This window comes from Macrobrachium nipponense, chromosome 8, assembly GCF_015104395.2.
Source record: "Macrobrachium nipponense isolate FS-2020 chromosome 8, ASM1510439v2, whole genome shotgun sequence".
In the NCBI taxonomy this organism is placed as follows: Eukaryota; Metazoa; Arthropoda; class Malacostraca; order Decapoda; family Palaemonidae; genus Macrobrachium; species Macrobrachium nipponense.
The window spans coordinates 98,215,935-98,233,725 of NC_087203.1; the positions used below are offsets into that span (position 1 = coordinate 98,215,935).

General features: G+C 40.4%; 1 long non-coding RNA gene across 1 annotated transcript in view; it reads right to left on the reverse strand.

Annotated features, from left to right (window-relative positions):
• Positions 1-17,791, reverse strand: part of LOC135222923 (uncharacterized) — a 105,279-nt gene that overhangs the window by 57,453 nt on the left and 30,035 nt on the right. The window contains exon 3 of the long non-coding RNA XR_010316391.1: positions 15,460-15,605. This is a non-coding gene — a long non-coding RNA (uncharacterized LOC135222923). The remainder of the gene's footprint in view (positions 1-15,459; positions 15,606-17,791) is intronic.

Below are 17,791 nucleotides of genomic sequence, written 5' to 3' on the forward strand. Positions count from 1 at the left end.
ATATATATATATATATATATATATGTATATATATATATATATATATATATATATATATATATATATATATAATATTATATATATCTAGTATCATATAGAATTTGTAATAGCCACAATGCCCTCTTAACTTCTCGAATTCTTTGCTCCTTTTTGGATACGCTTGTCACTCCAAAGCCTTGAGCTACAACTTCGGTTTTTTTTTTTTTTTTTTTTTATTTTAGAAATCATGATGTCCGGTAGATGGAAACGTTGCCGACCTGACGGGAATGTCACCTCGTGGTCGTGATTATTGTATTGCGAGTTCGTTTCCATCTAACGGACATCATGATTTCTTGAAAAAGAAAATTTCTTTGAACTTGGAGTTCAAGGCTTTGTAGTGACAAGCGTATCCAAAAAATGAGTAAAGAATCTGAGAAGTTAAGAGGGCATTGTGGCTATTACAATTTCATATATATATATATATATATATATATATATATATATATATATATATATATATATATATAATATATATATATATATATATATATATATCATAATATATATATTTATATCCGCGTGTGTATGCATGTAATATACGAAATATTGCATATTTTGCCATGGTAAAGAAAGGAGTCAGTTAGAACATGACTTCAACTCTTGTGGACTTATTCACTAAGATCATGTATTGGCAAATAGAAGCACAAGCGTATTGGGAATCACATACACACCGACACACACACACACACACACACACACACACACACACATATATATATATATATATATATATATATATATATATATATATAAATATATGACTTCAACTCTTCTATTTGCCAATACATGATTTTAGTGAATAAGTCCACAAGAGTTGAAGTCATATATATATATATATATATATATATATATATATATATATATATATATATTATATATATATATATATATATATATATATATATATATATATATATGTGTGTGTGTGTGTGTGTGTGTGTGTGTGTGTGTGTGTGTACACATCATACATACATATATATTATTATATATATACACACATATAACTTCTTTTAAAGGAAGAATCCGTGCAGAATGACGGAGACTGCAAGAAGTGTGAAGTCACGCTAATCAAACTTTATTCCTCACGTGTATCATTGTTGGTTCCGCGTACGCAAGATCGGGATGTTACCAGAACATTCAGGGAGAGAAGAATGACACAATTTCAAGAAAACAAGATGCATTTGCTTGCAAATTTCACTGTTATTGTATATAATAAATATAGTGGTATACATAATTTTCTAAAAATTTATGGTCCCGTGATTTCATAGCTAAAATCTACATAATTATTTACTATGAGCACTGTAAATAGCGTTCAAGAAATTCAAAATCAATTATTTACTATAAACAGCGTAAACAGTGTTCAAGAAATGTATGCTTGAACATTTATTCAATAAACTTCGCTGCCAAGCTTGTTCGTCAACTATAGTCAATGAACAATAGGAAAGTTGTTTAACCTGTCTCTTTAAAAATGTCGTAGATGTAAACATTGCCTGAGAGGAGTTAAGCCCTCTACAATGAAACGAGCCCAAATGTCCGATTTTTAGTATTCGGTAAAAGAAAACTATTGAGATGGCTTTGTCTGGCCGTCCGCACTTTTCCTGTCCGCCCTCAGATTTTAAAAAACGACCGAGGCTAGAGGGCTGCAAATTGGTATGTTGATCATTCACCCTCTAATCATCAAACATACCAAATTACCGCCCTCTAGCCTCATTAGTTTTTATCTTATTTAAGAATAAAGTTATCCATGATCGTGTGCCTGGCAGTGCTACAGCAGAGGCCACCACGGCCATATGAGAGTTTTAAGGACCGTGGCTGAGAGTTTTATACAGCACTATGCGCTGTACAGAGAACTCGACTGAGCCGAAGAAACTTCGGCTCAATATTTTATTTTTTTATTTTACATTTAATAACTGATATTCACAAACAGATAGAAAAGAGTTAATAAAAAGATCCTCAATACCCGACTCCATGAGATGGTGAAACATGGATCATATGAAAATGAAATAAATAAAAACTGACATTGTGGTGATTGCGCTACAAGAAATAGCTGATTCCCGTATTTTACAGTTTTTTCAAATAGTCACTTAAATTCATTTTTCTCAATCTTATATCGATTGACTTTTGAACATTGATTTACAAGGCCGATTTTAAACCCAAAAACTAAATTCTAACATCTCTTGAATGAACAAATTAAATTACAATAAAGCTTTTCCCAACCATCCATGCCAAGGGATTCTGTATTATTATTATTATTATTGGTTGCAGGTCCACAATAATATCGCATGTGAGCATAAGGTCTTTAATGGATAATAAAAGCTTTCGAACCTTGTACTAGGTTCATCTTCAGTCAGATGAACCTAGTACACTTGTTCGAAAGGTTTTATTACCCAATAAAGACCTTATACTCACATGCGAATTATTGTAGACCTGCAACCATCGTCATCATTTTCGACACGGAAAATTGTGCCCATTATTATTATTACTATTTCGGAAGGAGACCCTCTCTTAAGCAGGTTTTGTTAAAGATAGTTGCTGCTTCAGCACTATTAATCTTGTGAAGATTAATAGTCTAAGCAACAGAGAAAAAGCTGTCATCAGAAAAACAGAGAAGACTCTTTACAAGATTAATAGTGCTGAAGCAGCAACCATTTTAACAAAAGCTATTATTATTATTTATTTTGTTGTTGTTGTTTATCACTGTCCTCCAATTCAACTGGGTGGTATTTATAGTGTGGGGTTCCGGGTTGCATCCTGCCTCCTAGGAGTCCATCACTTTTCTTACTATGTGCGCCGTTTCTAGGATCACACACACTCTTCTGCATGAGTCCTGGAGCTACTTCAGCCTCTAGTTTTTCCAGATTCCTTTTCAGGGATCTTGGGATCGTGCCTAGTGTTCCTAAGATTATGGGTACAATTTCCACTGGCATATCCCATTTCCTTCTTATTTCTATTTTCAGGTCTTGATACTTATCCATTTTTCCCTTTCTTTCTCTTCAACTCTGGTGTCCCATGGTATTGCAACATCAAAGAGTGATACTTTCTTCTTGATTTTGTCAATCAACGTCACGTCTGGTCTATTTGTACGTATCACCTTATCTGTTCTGATACCATAGTCCCAGAGGATCTTTGCCTGATCGTTTTCTATCAAGCCTTCAGGTTGGTGCTCGTACCACTTATTACTGCATACTGCAAGGTAGTTGGTGTTTCTTGCACAGGCTCCAGTGGAGGGCTTTTGCCACTGAATCATGCCTCTTTTTGTACTGTTTCTGTGCAAGTGTCGGACATTCGCTTGCTATGTGGTTTATGGTTTCATTTTTCGTATTGCACTTCCTAAATATGGGAGAGATGTTATTTCCATCTATCGTTCTTTGAACATATCTGGTTCTTAGGGCCTGATCTTGTGCCGCTGTTATCATTCCTTCAGTTTCCTTCTTGAGCTCTCCCCTCTGTAGCCATTGCCATGTGTCATAGCTGGCCATTCCTCTGTTTTGCTTGTCATTCTCCTGTCTGTATATTTCTGGGTCTTCGCCTACTTTTATCAGTACTTCTTCCCATGCACTCTTGAGCCATTCGTCTTCACTGGTTTTCATATTTTGCCCCAGTGCTCTGTTCTCGATGTTGACGCAGTCCTCTATGCGACAGACTATACATAACGCGAAAGAAAGGAGGGAGGGATTATTATTATATTTTTTTTTTTTTTTTTTTTTTTTTTTTTTTTTTTTTTGCTCTATCACAGTCCTCCAATTCGACTGGGTGGTATTTATAGTGTGGGGTTCCGGGTTGCATCCTGCCTCCTTAGGAGTCCATCACTTTTCTAACTATGTGTGCCGTTTCTATTATTATTATTATTATTATTATTATTATTATTATTATTGTTATTAATCGAAAGATGAATTTTAATCATATGGAACAAGCTCACCAAGGCCACTGACCTGAATTAATTCAAGACTCCAAAGAATATGGTGTTCATGTGAAAGAAGTAAGAGAATATTAGGAAATACAGAATAAGGAGATCAGTCAGATGAAAGGACAGAACAAATTAACATATAGATGGAACTGTAAGTAAATTATTAAAATACAGGGAGTTGATCTCATACTTATTTATACATGGGAATAAACATTATCTCTTGACATCACATACAAACGCACACAAACACAACTAATTTGGCCAATTTTCTGAAACCCTCTGAACTTCTGATTTCTCTCTCTCTCTCTCTCTCTCTCTCTCTCTCCATTCTTCACTTCAATGAGGTTTAATTTTACGCATCATTTATCAGCCCAACCACCACGTTCCTTTCCTGCAAACCTAAATGCAGGAGACGCTGAACACCATACAAAGAGCCCCCCTCTATCCAGGTAGACGAACACATCAAAGCCCCCCTCTATCCAGGTAAAAGAACGAACACCATACAAAAGAGCCCCCCCTCTATCCAGGTAAAAGACGAACAACCACCTACAAAGCCCCCCCCTATCCAGGTAAAAGAACACCATACAAAGAGCCCCCCTCTATCCAGGTAAAAGACGAACACCATACAAAGAGCCCCTCTATCCAGGTAAAAGACGAACACCATACAAAGAGCCTCCCTCTATCCAGGTAAAAGACGAACACCATACAAAGAGCCCCCCTCTATCCAGGTAAAAGACGAACACCATACAAAGAGCCTCCCTCTATCCACGTAAAAGACGAACACCATACAAAAAGCCTCCCTCTATCCACGTAAAAGACGAACACCATACAAAGAGCCTCCCTCTATCCACGTAAAAGACGAACGAACACAGCCTCCCTCTATCCAGTAAAAGACCAACTACCATACAAAGAGCCTCCCTCTATCCACGTAAAAGACGAACACCATACAAAGAGCCTCCCTCTATCCACGTAAAAGACGAACACCATACATAGAGCCTCCCTCTATCCACATAAAGGACGAAGTCCACCTACGTTAAATATCCGCACAACATTTTGCGTAATACTGACACCAGACAGGAAAACAAACGAACTGAATCAAATGCATCCTCCTTGTTGGAGGTAAATATTTAATATTAGAAAGGAAACCTACCCTTGATAGCATACCATACAATAGTACATGGAAGTCGTTCCTCTTTCTCCACAGCTATGTATATGTATATATAAATAAATAATTATACAAATATAAGTACATATATATACCCACGTGAGTGTGTGTGTAATGTCACAGAGATGATATTCTTATATATATTTAATATATGTATATAGTATATATATTATATATATATATATATATATATTGCTACGTCTATAGAACGCCTCGCCTTCCCAGCAGAGTTTTAGTTATATTTCATTATAAAAGTAGCAGCCATGCCTTCTGAAGCGACTGTTGTTGGGAGAGGGGGTATGTCGTAGGAATGATATTTCCGGTCTGACGGAAGCTTAGGGTAAGAGAGACAAGTCACAAGAGTAGCTAGGCTTCGAGATGGATTTTAGGGACCTCTACAATAAGACCTATTTTCTTTCCCAATTTGCTGGCGTTGTGTTTACCACCTTTCAGGCAATGCTCGAGGCGGTTTTGGAAGCCCCCGTGATTCGAAAACAAGCCGGATCGCTCTCAGTCGGCTGCGAGACGTGATCTCGGACAGAGGTCAAATTGCCAGCCTCCCAAAATTAGGCCTACCCACGTCGTGCTGGTGGACACGAACCCAAGACCTGAACAGAGGTCAGGCCGCATTCTTCTACAAGGATACACAGAATATTGCATAAAGGTACGTCTGAAAGTGTAAACTTCAACCCAGCACTTTTACTACCATACGACTCTTGCTAAATTCATTTTCACTTCTCATTTTTACCCCTTCTACATCAAAGCCTTTGTCCTCATCGGGCCACATGCTCCCCTTTGTGACTTGTTAGAGACCAAGTTTCGTGCATACCTCAGTGAACCATTCGAGTTTACCTTCCCCAATGTTAGAGAATTAATCAGCCTTAATCAAAGCAAGAAGTCATTTTTCCTTTTATCTCGTTTAATCTGGGATTCTTTTCCAGATTCCATGAGTCACGTGCCATCTCTCTGCCGCAAGTGTGCATTAACCCAAGTGAACGAAAATCAGCTTGAATTGAATGAGACTATAAGCCCCAACGTGGGGGCCAATATCATTTAACTTTTCTCCAGGCCAGCACGGGCCTTTTTGTAAATAAATAGTTTAAAGTAACGAGCTGAGTTTTCTGGCGACCTTCCCTCTAAAGAAAGTTTACGGTAAGTTCAAGCAATTCCCTCTTGAAATCCCTAAATTACTTCCGTTTACGTATCTAGTCTCTCACAAGGCCCTATATACGTAACATTGTCGACCTTCGCCGAGGATATGAACCTAGCTTGCTTAAAAAAAGCTTGTAAATCGCGTTATCCGTTGTAAAACGTAAACTGTAAATTATTTTACAAAAGGCAAATCAAGCACACTTGCAGGAAAGAAGACACACTGACTCACGGTAAGGTATTCCATTCATTAATATGATTATTTATAACCTATGTTAGCTTAAGGTACGTTAAGTATTTTTATTGTAGAAGTGTTTAAAAGAGCGTAGGCAGAAATCTTATTATTGTAACGGCGAACGCGCCAGAGCTTTATTTTAGCGGCGAGCAAACAATTTGCCCCGCGAATTCTCTGTTACTTTGTGCTGTCCTCGTCGGACGAGACAGAGCACGTGTGTAGAATAGATGCCAGAAAGAACCAGATCAAAACTAGGAAGTGCTTTGCCAGGGTTTATTGCTGTGTTTGAAAGCCTAGCTAGTTAGGAGTGTTTTACTAATAGTTACGGCAAAAGAAGTGTACAATTCTTTTGTCTGTGATATGTTAGGGTATCCATTTTTAACTTAGTTTTCATTCCAAGTGTTGGTAACCGCTACCTCTCAGCTAATTCAGCTTAGCGCACTTTCGCGCCTGCGCGGTCTCAACCAGCCTTCGTTGTCGCTCACAGCGGCAGCCATGTTTTTATCCCTTTCAGAATTATCTAAACCATTTAAGCAAAGTAACGTAAGTCTCAAAGTTTTAACGTAAATAATATCGATCTCGTACTAGTATCTATCGTCCTGCCAGAAGAAATTGTAACGTAATTCGTCTTGAATAAGAAAGTAAGAATTTTGTGTTTGTAAATTGCCTTCGCATTTACAGAGAATCAGCTGTTTTGAACGACATGCTGTGCGCTAGCAGCGCTACCCAGCTCGCTCACATGTTTCACCTCGCATCGCTCACTCACTCGCTCGCTGAGCGAAGTTTCATTTCACTTCGCACTTAACGTAACCGCATTCACAATTGTTTGCTAACATCGTTTTAAAATCCTTACCGTCATTTCACTGTTCACAGGGACCTAGCAATCTTACATAAAGTTAACGTAAATCTCAAGTAGAGTAAATCACAAGAATTGTTAAACGTAAAAACGCGTCTTTGTAAAATTCATATTGAAACGCAAATCATTTCATAAGCGCAAGCCGCTAACATTAACGTAAACATCGTTCACCGCGAGCGCGTTATCATTTTTCATAAAACGTTTTCAAAAGCAATTCTTTCAGTAAACGTTAACGTAAGTAAATCATTTAACGCAAGTTGCGTCATATTAAACTAACATTAGTAGTTCAATTCAAATATAAGGGAGTTCATTCACATATCATTTTTCACCCTCTCCGAGAGAGAGAGAGAGAGAGAGAGAGAGAGAAAACCAGAACACAGTATTCACGAAGCCAAGAGTACTACATCTTACCATTAATTATAGCATGCAGAATTAACATTATTTTAGTCTCTTGTGTCTTTCATTTACACAGCGTGATACGTACGCGCCTGTGTCCATTGCAGTTTGCAAGCATTTATTTATTTCATTTACCGAGTACTTCAGCGAGGGACTGAGCATTCCTAAAATTTCCATTACCTGTCGTTGCCCGAGTGGTCTTTTCATTTTCTTTTATCACAAAAGACTTGCGTATACCGCAAGCACAATTCGCACAGTGTGCCACGCCAATTCATTACTTCCAGACAGGGAAGTCGTTACCAGTTTAGGACTGGCCACCACCAGTGCACGTCAGGTCTTACCATTTTACAGGGCCACTAATTCTTGACACTGTCCATCGACTGGCTGCTGAAGTACTCCCACCTTTTACTTTCTCTCCTCCACTATTACCTCTGCCATGAGCAGTGCCATTTCACTTCAGTATATTTAAGTATACTGCATCTAGTGTCGTCCGACGGGACATACCAGCACGATACCAGTGCTCCAAGGAACGCCTCCTCATAAGTGCCATTGCACCTGTACAGGCCGTACAGGTAGCCATTAAACCTGCGTGTCCGTCCTTACGGAACGCCCAAATAATTAGTGTGTCCGTGTACAAGGGTCAGTGATCCTTCGGAACACTCAACAAGGGAACGCCTCCCAGAAGTGCCGCAATTAACCAGCCCTAAGTGCTGACAAACCTGCGTGTCCGTCCTTACGGAACGCCCAATTCATTAATGTCCGTACGAGGATCAGTGATCTTTCAGACCATCCTAAGGGAACGCCTCCCCAAAGTGCCGCAATACCAGCACTACTAGTGCTGCCCAAGGAACGCCTCCTCATAAGTGCCGCGCACCTGTACAGACGTACAGGTAGCCCTATACCTGCGTGTCCGTCCTACGGAACGCTCATTCATTAAAGTATCCGCCATTTTGGATCACTGAACCAAGGAACGCCTCCTCATAAGTGCCGTGCACCTGTATTGGACCCACAGGTAGCCCATTCCAGCGTCTCCCAACTTAGGAACGCCCTTAAGTGTGACGTACGCCGTACACTCCATTTGATTTTTTCACCTCTTTAGAAGGTGCCAATCCAGAAGTGCCACCAACTTACGGGACACTTCCCAAGTGCCACAGAGCACCCAGTCTTCTCAGACTTTTTCTCTACCACGTCGCAGAACACCTTTCCAAGTGAGTGCCACTTTCCACAGTAGGCACTCCTATTCCATTCCGTACCCTTCCTGGCCATTATTTTCATTTTCAGCAGAGCCTCTACTGCAGCCTAAGGGAAATGTCTTCCCCTGCTTCCCGCGACTTCTTTGCCGTAGAGCTCGAGAGGCTCCGAGTCCTCATAACTCTGGGCAAGGAGGCTGGTTACACTGGACCAGCACTAGACCAGTGGATAAAGGCGCAGCAGGCTGCCGCGCGCCTGCAAGAAAAGGAAGAAAGGGAAAACCAGAGAAAAGCCGGAGAAGCAGGGAGAAAAGAAAGAGAAGCAGAAAGGAAGGCAAGGGAAAGAGGAGCGAAAGCATGAGCTTGCTCTCAAGGAGAAGGAACTCGACATCAAGCGGGAGAAGGCCCGTAAGGAGAGTATCCTAGCTCAAGCCACTCTGCCAGCTTCCAGCCCTGCGCCCACTGTCTCTCTTAGTCCCGCCGTCTCTGGTCAGCCTGACATCCTTTCTATTTGTGAGCCTGGTCCTGATCCAGTGCCGGAGATAGAAATTCCTGCCGCATCCTGCCAGCCTTTTACCTTTTTACCGCCTACCTCCTCCCTTTTGGAAGAGGTAAGCCCACCAGTTAACCCCAGAATTGTTTCCGAGGGTGATTCAACAGAGGTTTCCTTAACCTCCCCACGTCAAATCACTGCCAGGGAGGACTATTCACCTGTGCCTGAGCACACTGCCAGCCTTGGTGACTCCACAGATTCGCAACCTGTGGGGGCATCTCGGTCTTATCATCCAGTGCCACGGAAGAGGTTCTGGAACACTTGTTCTGGCCGAGACTGTGGCCGCAAGGGTCACATGTCTGCCAACTATGGAGGGTGCGCAAACCACCATATTCCTGCCATCGCAATGGCCGTCACCAATCCTTCTTCACTAGGACCCCAGCTAAGGGCCCTATAACAGTCGCACCCCTCCAAAGTCATTATCAGCCAAGCCACGTCAGAGCCTACGACGACTCTGGCGCTCAAATCTCCCTGATACGGGAAGACAGAATCCCCGAGGGGCTACCGTTGATAGACGTCGATTGATCACCATTGAAGGTATCAATCACATTAAACTGATCCTTCCGACCGTCCAATTGAGGCTCACCAGACCTCACTTTTCCAGAATTTGTACCCTTGCAGTTGCAAGCTACATTCCAGGAGGTTACGACCTCCTCCTAGGGCAAGACATGAAGTCTCCCTCGCATTCCAAAAAGCCTAGGGGTCCTAACCCCACAACAAATCACTCCAAAGCAAGGAGTCATCGCAATTCTACTTCCTCCAGGAAGTACGTCCACCAACAGTCTCCCCCGTTACCAAGGAGGGAGATTGACCATTCACAGTTCCGTTGCAAAACCTGCAACGTAATGGGGCATTCCACGAATTGGCCTAGGTGCCCTAGCCGACTACCAGCAGCGGACAATGTCCACTTTCCACAAGGCTTAGCCTTCCAAAAGAGACAGGAGCCTCTGTCTCCCATTTCCAAGGGCACGCTGAGAGGTATTGCACCTCCGGTACCCGCCACAGGTCCAGTCGACCTCAACTCTCTGCCAGTACCACTTGGCAGCACTGAGCAGTGCCAAGCTCCGTCCGCCAGCTGGACGTAGAGCCACCACAGCTTGACTTCTGCGCCTGGCCCCGAGCTAGTGCCGGCGCCTAACCTACCCAGGATCCTCCTACAGGAGATCCTCCAACAGGCATGGAGCTTACCGCGGCCCATGGCCAATCCAAAGTCCCATTGGAGTCTTCTTCGCCCTCACCACTGTCGCCCGAGGATGAACCTCCGGCAGACCTAACCTTCATACCTCCTCTGGAAAACCAGGAACTGCCCGACCAGGAGTCAGCCTGGAGTTTTCCCCTCACGACGGTTGTCGCAGCAGCCGGAGTGAGGGCCTCCCCTGCAGTAGGTTCCACCTCTACGACGGTTGCTGCAGAGACCGAAGTAGGGTGTTCTCCTGAAATCCTTCAGGCTACCGCTGCCTCTGCTCCTGCCGGCGTTTCTGGCCTTTCCCCAGAGTCGGTGCCTCCGTCTACTCCTAGGACTGGTATAGCCAGGTCCTGGAGGAATAAGAAGAAGAAGAAGAAGAAGGGACGTAACCAATCATTAACATAGTAACAAAAGAGCCACATGCTCTCCTTGACACCTGTGCCCGAGGTACAGTGTCGCATTCATTTGCAGGATGATCCTGGCACCTACCCAGAGAAGGTAGCCAGCCTGATCTCTGCCAGTAGAACTAACCCTCTAACCCCTAGAAATTGTGATACTAACACTCATGTAAATGTCATAATTACCTCATTGCATTTCCCTCCTGGTAAATTAACCACTCATCATCCCCAACGCATCATTACCTCTCATTATGTATTTTAACAATTCCGTCGCTGAACTGCTGCTGTGCGTACCACACTCTGGAATGATTGCGTCTTCATTTAACTGTATTGAGTAGGTTAGGCTAATGATTTAGTACCAGGGCATTAGGTTGGTAGCAAGTAGAATTTTCAAGTAACCTTATCTAGGGGTAGAGTAGACTGTCGTCACAGACAACCCGTAGTTATTACTTAGGCTAGATTACATCACTACATTAAGTTAGTACACTTAGCATCTTTGCCTATAAGTTAGGTAGGCCATTGTAGTCAGCCGTATCGCTGCTCAAAAAACTTCAAGTTAGAGTAGAACTGGGTTGTCGAGGCGATCAACTTATTTAAGCCAAGACCTTCACGCCCGAAAGGGAGTGAATGCCTTCTTAACAGGGGGAGCTGCTACGTCTATAGAACGCCTCGCCTTCCCAGCAGAGTTTTAGTTATATTTCATTATAAAAGTAGCAGCCATGCCTTCTGAAGCGACTGTTGTTGGGAGAGGGGGTATGTCGTAGGAATGATATTTCCGGTCTGACGGAAGCTTAGGGTAAGAGAGACAAGTCACAAGAGTAGCTAGGCTTCGAGATGGATTTTAGGGACCTCTACAATAAGACCTATTTTCTTTCCCAATTTGCTGGCGTTGTGTTTACCACCTTTCAGGCAATGCTCGAGGCGGTTTTTGGAAGCCCCCGTGATTCGAAAACAAGCCGGATCGCTCTCAGTCGGCTGCGAGACGTGATCTCGGACAGAGGTCAAATTGCCAGCCTCCCAAAATTAGGCCTACCCACGTCGTGCTGGTGGACACGAACCCAAGACCTGAACAGAGGTCAGGCCGCATTCTTCTACAAGGATACACAGAATATTGCATAAAGGTACGTCTGAAAGTGTAAACTTCAACCCAGCACCTTTTACTACCCATACGACTCTTGCTAAATTCATTTTCACTTCTCATTTTTACCCCTTCTACATCAAAGCCCTTTGTCCTCATCGGGCCACGTGCTCCCCTTTGTGACTTGTTAGAGACCAAGTTTCGTGCATACCTCAGTGAACCATTCGAGTTTACCTTCCCCAATGTTAGGGAATTAATCAGCCTTAATCAAAGCAAGAAGTCATTTTTCCTTTTATCTCGTTTAATCTGGGATTCTTTTCCAGATTCCATGAGTCACGTGCCATCTCTCTGCCGCAAGTGTGCATTAACCCAAGTGAACGAAAATCAGCTTGAATTGAATGAGACTATAAGCCCCAACGTGGGGGCCAATATCATTTAACTTTTCTCCAGGCCAGCACGGGCCTTTTTGTAAATAAATAGTTTAAAGTAACGAGCGCTGAGTTTTCTGGCGACCTTCCCTCTAAAGAAAGTTTACGGTAAGTTCAAGCAATTCCCTCTTGAAATCCCTAAATTACTTCCGTTTACGTATCTAGTCTCTCACAAGGCCCTATATACGTAACAATATATATATATATATATATTATATATATAATATATATATTATATATATATATACGCACAGTATTTGTCTCTTTATCGATAAGCAAAACTTGATGCGCATGTTCAGAAGCTCACCACAACAACACATCGGAAATTAATCACACAAGACTCATAACAAATCAGGAAGACGAAAACGTACCGATGCTAATATCTGAATAAGAGAGCTCCACACTCAATTAAAATGAAGCACAGTAACAGACAGAGTAACATAATATAGATATAGAATAAAATAAAAATTCCCCTTAAAACTAAAATATGTAAAGACGATGGCAGCGGTGCATCACGAGTATTCGATTCCTCGGAAGGGGGAAAAAAAAAAGGAGAGAATTCTCAGTAATGGCAAGACGAGAGCCGAGTCGTCTCGGGAGAGCGAGCAAACACTACGCCTATGACTCAGGTGCCGAGCGAAGGATGACAATAACTCGACTTTCAATAGTATAACCTAGCGCCTCAGTGGCGTGGTTGGTATGGTGTTGGCGTCCCACCTTGGTGATAGCTGGTTCGATTCTCTGGCATTCCATTGAGGAGTGGGAGATGTGTATTTCTGGTGATAGAAGTTCACGCTCGACGTGGTTCGGAAGTCACGTAAAGTCGTTGGTCCCGTTGCTGAATAACCACTGGTTCCATGCAACGTAAAAACACCATACAAACAAAAATCAATAGTATAACCATGACTTTGAATGGTATAAATGAATGAGTATCATTTATACATTTTTAGTTTGCTTTTTCTCTATTAATTCGTGCTCGAAAATTGGCGAATACATATTACATTGCAATAAAGTAATCAGCACAAATTTCCTAATTCATCGAGTTGGTATGAGATTAAATTTGCACACCCAGGTCTGGTATTTGAGGTGTGTAGCTACGCGCTTGCATATACATACATAAACACACGTATATATATATATATATATATATATATATATATATATATATATATATATATATATATATATGTATTTAGATTGATTGATATTTATGCGCTCAGAAATAAATGCTTCATAAGTGAATAGTTTAAAACAGCAAATGAAAAAATAATTAATATATATAAACATATAAGCTGACCTGCCGCTATATATTGAGTAGATCCTGACAGCAACAACAGTCTGCTCCGATCCACTGCCGTGATCATACTCGGATGATACCGAGAGAAACGTTGGCTAATATATTAACTTATATTTGTGACCTATTTGTTCATTTACTGTAACAAATAAATAAATTTGTGACAATTATCCTGGAATTGACTGCTCCTGATGAGTAAAATCGGCGCAGTACTCGCCAGTTGTAATAGCAGAGAGAAAGCTATTATTAGAAAAATAGAGAAGACTATTTACAAGTTGAATGCAGCTGATGCAGCAATATCTTTCAATAAGACTTGTTTGAAAGAGGGTCTCCTTCCAATAATATATATATGTATATATATATATGTATATATATATATATATATATATATATATATATATATATATATATATATATACACACCTACACATATATATCATATATACATATATATAATATATATATATAATATATATATATATATATATATATATATATATATATATATATATATATATATATATATATATATATATGTATGTATATGTGCATACACGTATTATTATATAAATAAATCTTCAATAATATTAATTTCCTTGGCTGCCTTTCTGACTGTCTGTCTGTTTGTGTGTCTCTACCCCTTCCCTCTTCCCTTCCCCTTTCCCCTCACTTCCCCCCCTCCCCCCTTCCCATAACAAATGTGACCAATAGCGAGTATATATATATATATCTATATATATATATATATATATATATATATATATATATATAGTAATCATATAAACTATAAACGTCTGTGGCTGTGTGAGCAAGCAGAGGTCTGTTGACCGTACATTGCACTCAAGACATTCCCCCAATCTATTTAAATCCATTTTTAACAGACACTTGGAAAGGGTCCACCATCCCATAATAATCACCACAGTCTTAGACCTCACGAACACCTGATAAAGGAAGCAGGTCCCACGCAATTTCGTGAGTGTGTGTGCGCGCGCGCGCTCGCTAGCGAAACCGGCTTTATGTCACCGCAGGCCATCACACGAAGACGATTCGTGAGTGCAGTCAGGTGTTCGAAGGAACAAGCCTTGTTTGGACCTCTGGATTTCGCTCTACCAAACAAGACCCTGCATGATTTTTTTTTTTAGTTGGCGATCAAGTAACCAAAATGAAAGCGTACCAAAAATTGATCAATTTATAAGGTTTATATGTTATAACTACACAGCTAATCGTACACCTGCCCCGACTCATGTTTCAAATACGATTCTGTCATTTGAATTGAAGATACACTATAATTTCAGTTACACTTAATCAGGGTAATTTGCTTTATGCCGTCATGCGCATATGTTCAGGATAACTATATATATAATATATATATAATTTTATATATATATATTTATACACGACACAAAACCCTTCATCTTACTCATTAAACAATAATTAACCTCAAAACCGACAAACCTGAATCAACATACAGAAATTTCCACCTCTCCTGATAGTAAATTCCATTCTAATTTATGCTATGCACACGGACAAAGTGTCGTAGTTGATGCACCCAATACAGTGAAAAATTATAATTAGCTGTACTCACCACAGCTCTCACTATCCTCATCGTCGCGTTATTCGTCGTCTTGTTGCTATCATCAAAGTCTCATCATTGTCACGAGTTATCGTCGAATATGACTACCACCACTTGTCCGGAAATCATTTTCTGTTATAGCTCATCGACCACACCAGCTGTAAAGATTGAATTGTTTATTATTCCTGTATCAACTACCAACATCACAAGATATATTCCATAATTCACGCTTAAATGAAAGAGCGTGAAAACGAGCAACTTTCGATCTCACACACTGCGTAAATTTAGAACAGTGGTTTTAAACAGAGCGCAAAAAACGCGTACCGACTTAGTACGAGTTCCTACGGCGATTAGTCATTAGCCACTGAAACTGAATTATGAAGGGCTCCAAATTTTAGGACGATAGTATGACGAAGTAGTATTGTCACGGTAGAGAACCAATCAGCGATTAGGTAAGAAAATCGCACCGTGCCTTTACCCAACCATAGAAAGCCGACTTTAGACGGTTTCGTCCTTCAGAGACGCAAACAACCAGTTAACAATCAAGAGCATAGAATGAGGTATCCTTTTTTTTAAGTCTGATGGTTACCATAATATGTGTATGTAAGTGTATATACATACCTACATATACAGTACGTACACATGCATATTATATAAACGTATACGAAGAAGTGCATATGTATATGTATAGTTATTCAGGGATATTTACAGGACATAATTCGCTTGTCTAGTGCGTCTGAAAACAAGTTATGCAGGAGACAGTAAACGTGGTTTTTTTTCACTTTAAACGAAGTAATTTCATTCCATTTCAACGCCGCCATCTCATCAAAATCACAAGAGGACAATTTTCAAAACTTAACGAAGTCTGCTGTTCACGTTAAGGAAAGAGAGGGAAAACATCGAATTCAGGAAAAAAAAAGTCGGGTAAAAAAGTCAACAGAAAAAATTTACAGGGAAAAAGTCAGATTAATCTTTTGTAGATAGTGGACACCAAGGGTTTTAACTCTGTATGTACCCACGTATCCATCCATCCGTGTTTGCAGCGTGTTAGTTGAATTGAATTGAAAATAGAATTTAGGCCAAAGGCCAAACACTGGGACCTATAAGGTCATTAAGCTCTGAGTGACGTGTTTAGTACTAGCCTGTTGGTTTTTTTTTTAACCTGGCATATATCCACTTTTGCGGCGTATTTAGTAAAAGCCCGTTGGGGATAAACGTAAAAATATAAACAAAAGGCTCTAAATATCATGAATATCAAGGCCCCCAAGAAATATTGTGAATTTTTCCATGCAACTTTATTACCGGTCACCATAAATTAAATATGTGACATTTTTCCTGTGACATTTTTTTTCTAGCCAAAATTGAGAAAATTTTCCCGGTGATTTGTTTTTTCTGTGGTTTTATTTCCGGCCATCAAAACATATCACAACTTGTCGTCAGAGAGTCATGTTATAGGCTGTTATTTTAACGTTACAAAGAGTTGCGTTTCGGAAAGAACTACGTATAGGAGTTATTCACTTAAGCGAGAATTTGCAGTGATGGTTGGTCTCTTTTCACCAGATCCGTTATAACATCACTTGGAAAAAAAGAAATTAGCAAGCAACGCTGGACTAAAATTCAACACAAAATACTGACTGATGTTAAAGATTTCCTTTGCTAGGTTATGTCTAACCTTTAAGTTTTGGCAAAAGAACGAAAGAAACTTCTAACGGTAACGTAAGCGTTATTAAAAGCAAGAACATTCAACAGTTAATGACTACCATACATGCAATACATTCTGAAATCCGATGTCCTGGAAAGGCTCTGTCCTTGGTGAGTTCCTGGTTGGCCAGACCTGCGTGTTGTTGCGTGCAACACCGATTTTAAACCCATGGTTGAAGTTGTATATTACTAAGCTCGAACGATTGGAGCCTTTAATCGCAAAACGGACACGTTGATGCATTTTTTTTAAGGTCTTTTTAGGGGCACTTAGGCAGGCAGCCTTCACGGACGTTCAATGATTACATATACACAAAGTAGCTTGGAAATTAAATTTAGGAGATAGTAGATTAGAGAGAAACGTAGCTCGGAGAAGTTGACGATTAGAGCTACGATACAGTTTTCCATGAGTACGTATGGCCAAAGTATTTTCTGTGACTAACGATAAATTATTAAATTAAATTATTAAGACGGTGCTTACGAGCTCTTGGGATTGTGTCTGAATTATATATTATAACCGCCTTATTAGTTGTTATTGCATTCCATCTTTGCGTGAATAAATAAAATTATATACATGCATTGATAAAGTACAATGGGGCCAGCGCAGGCCCGTACCCACAGTCTTTTTTTTTTAATTTGGGGGGTG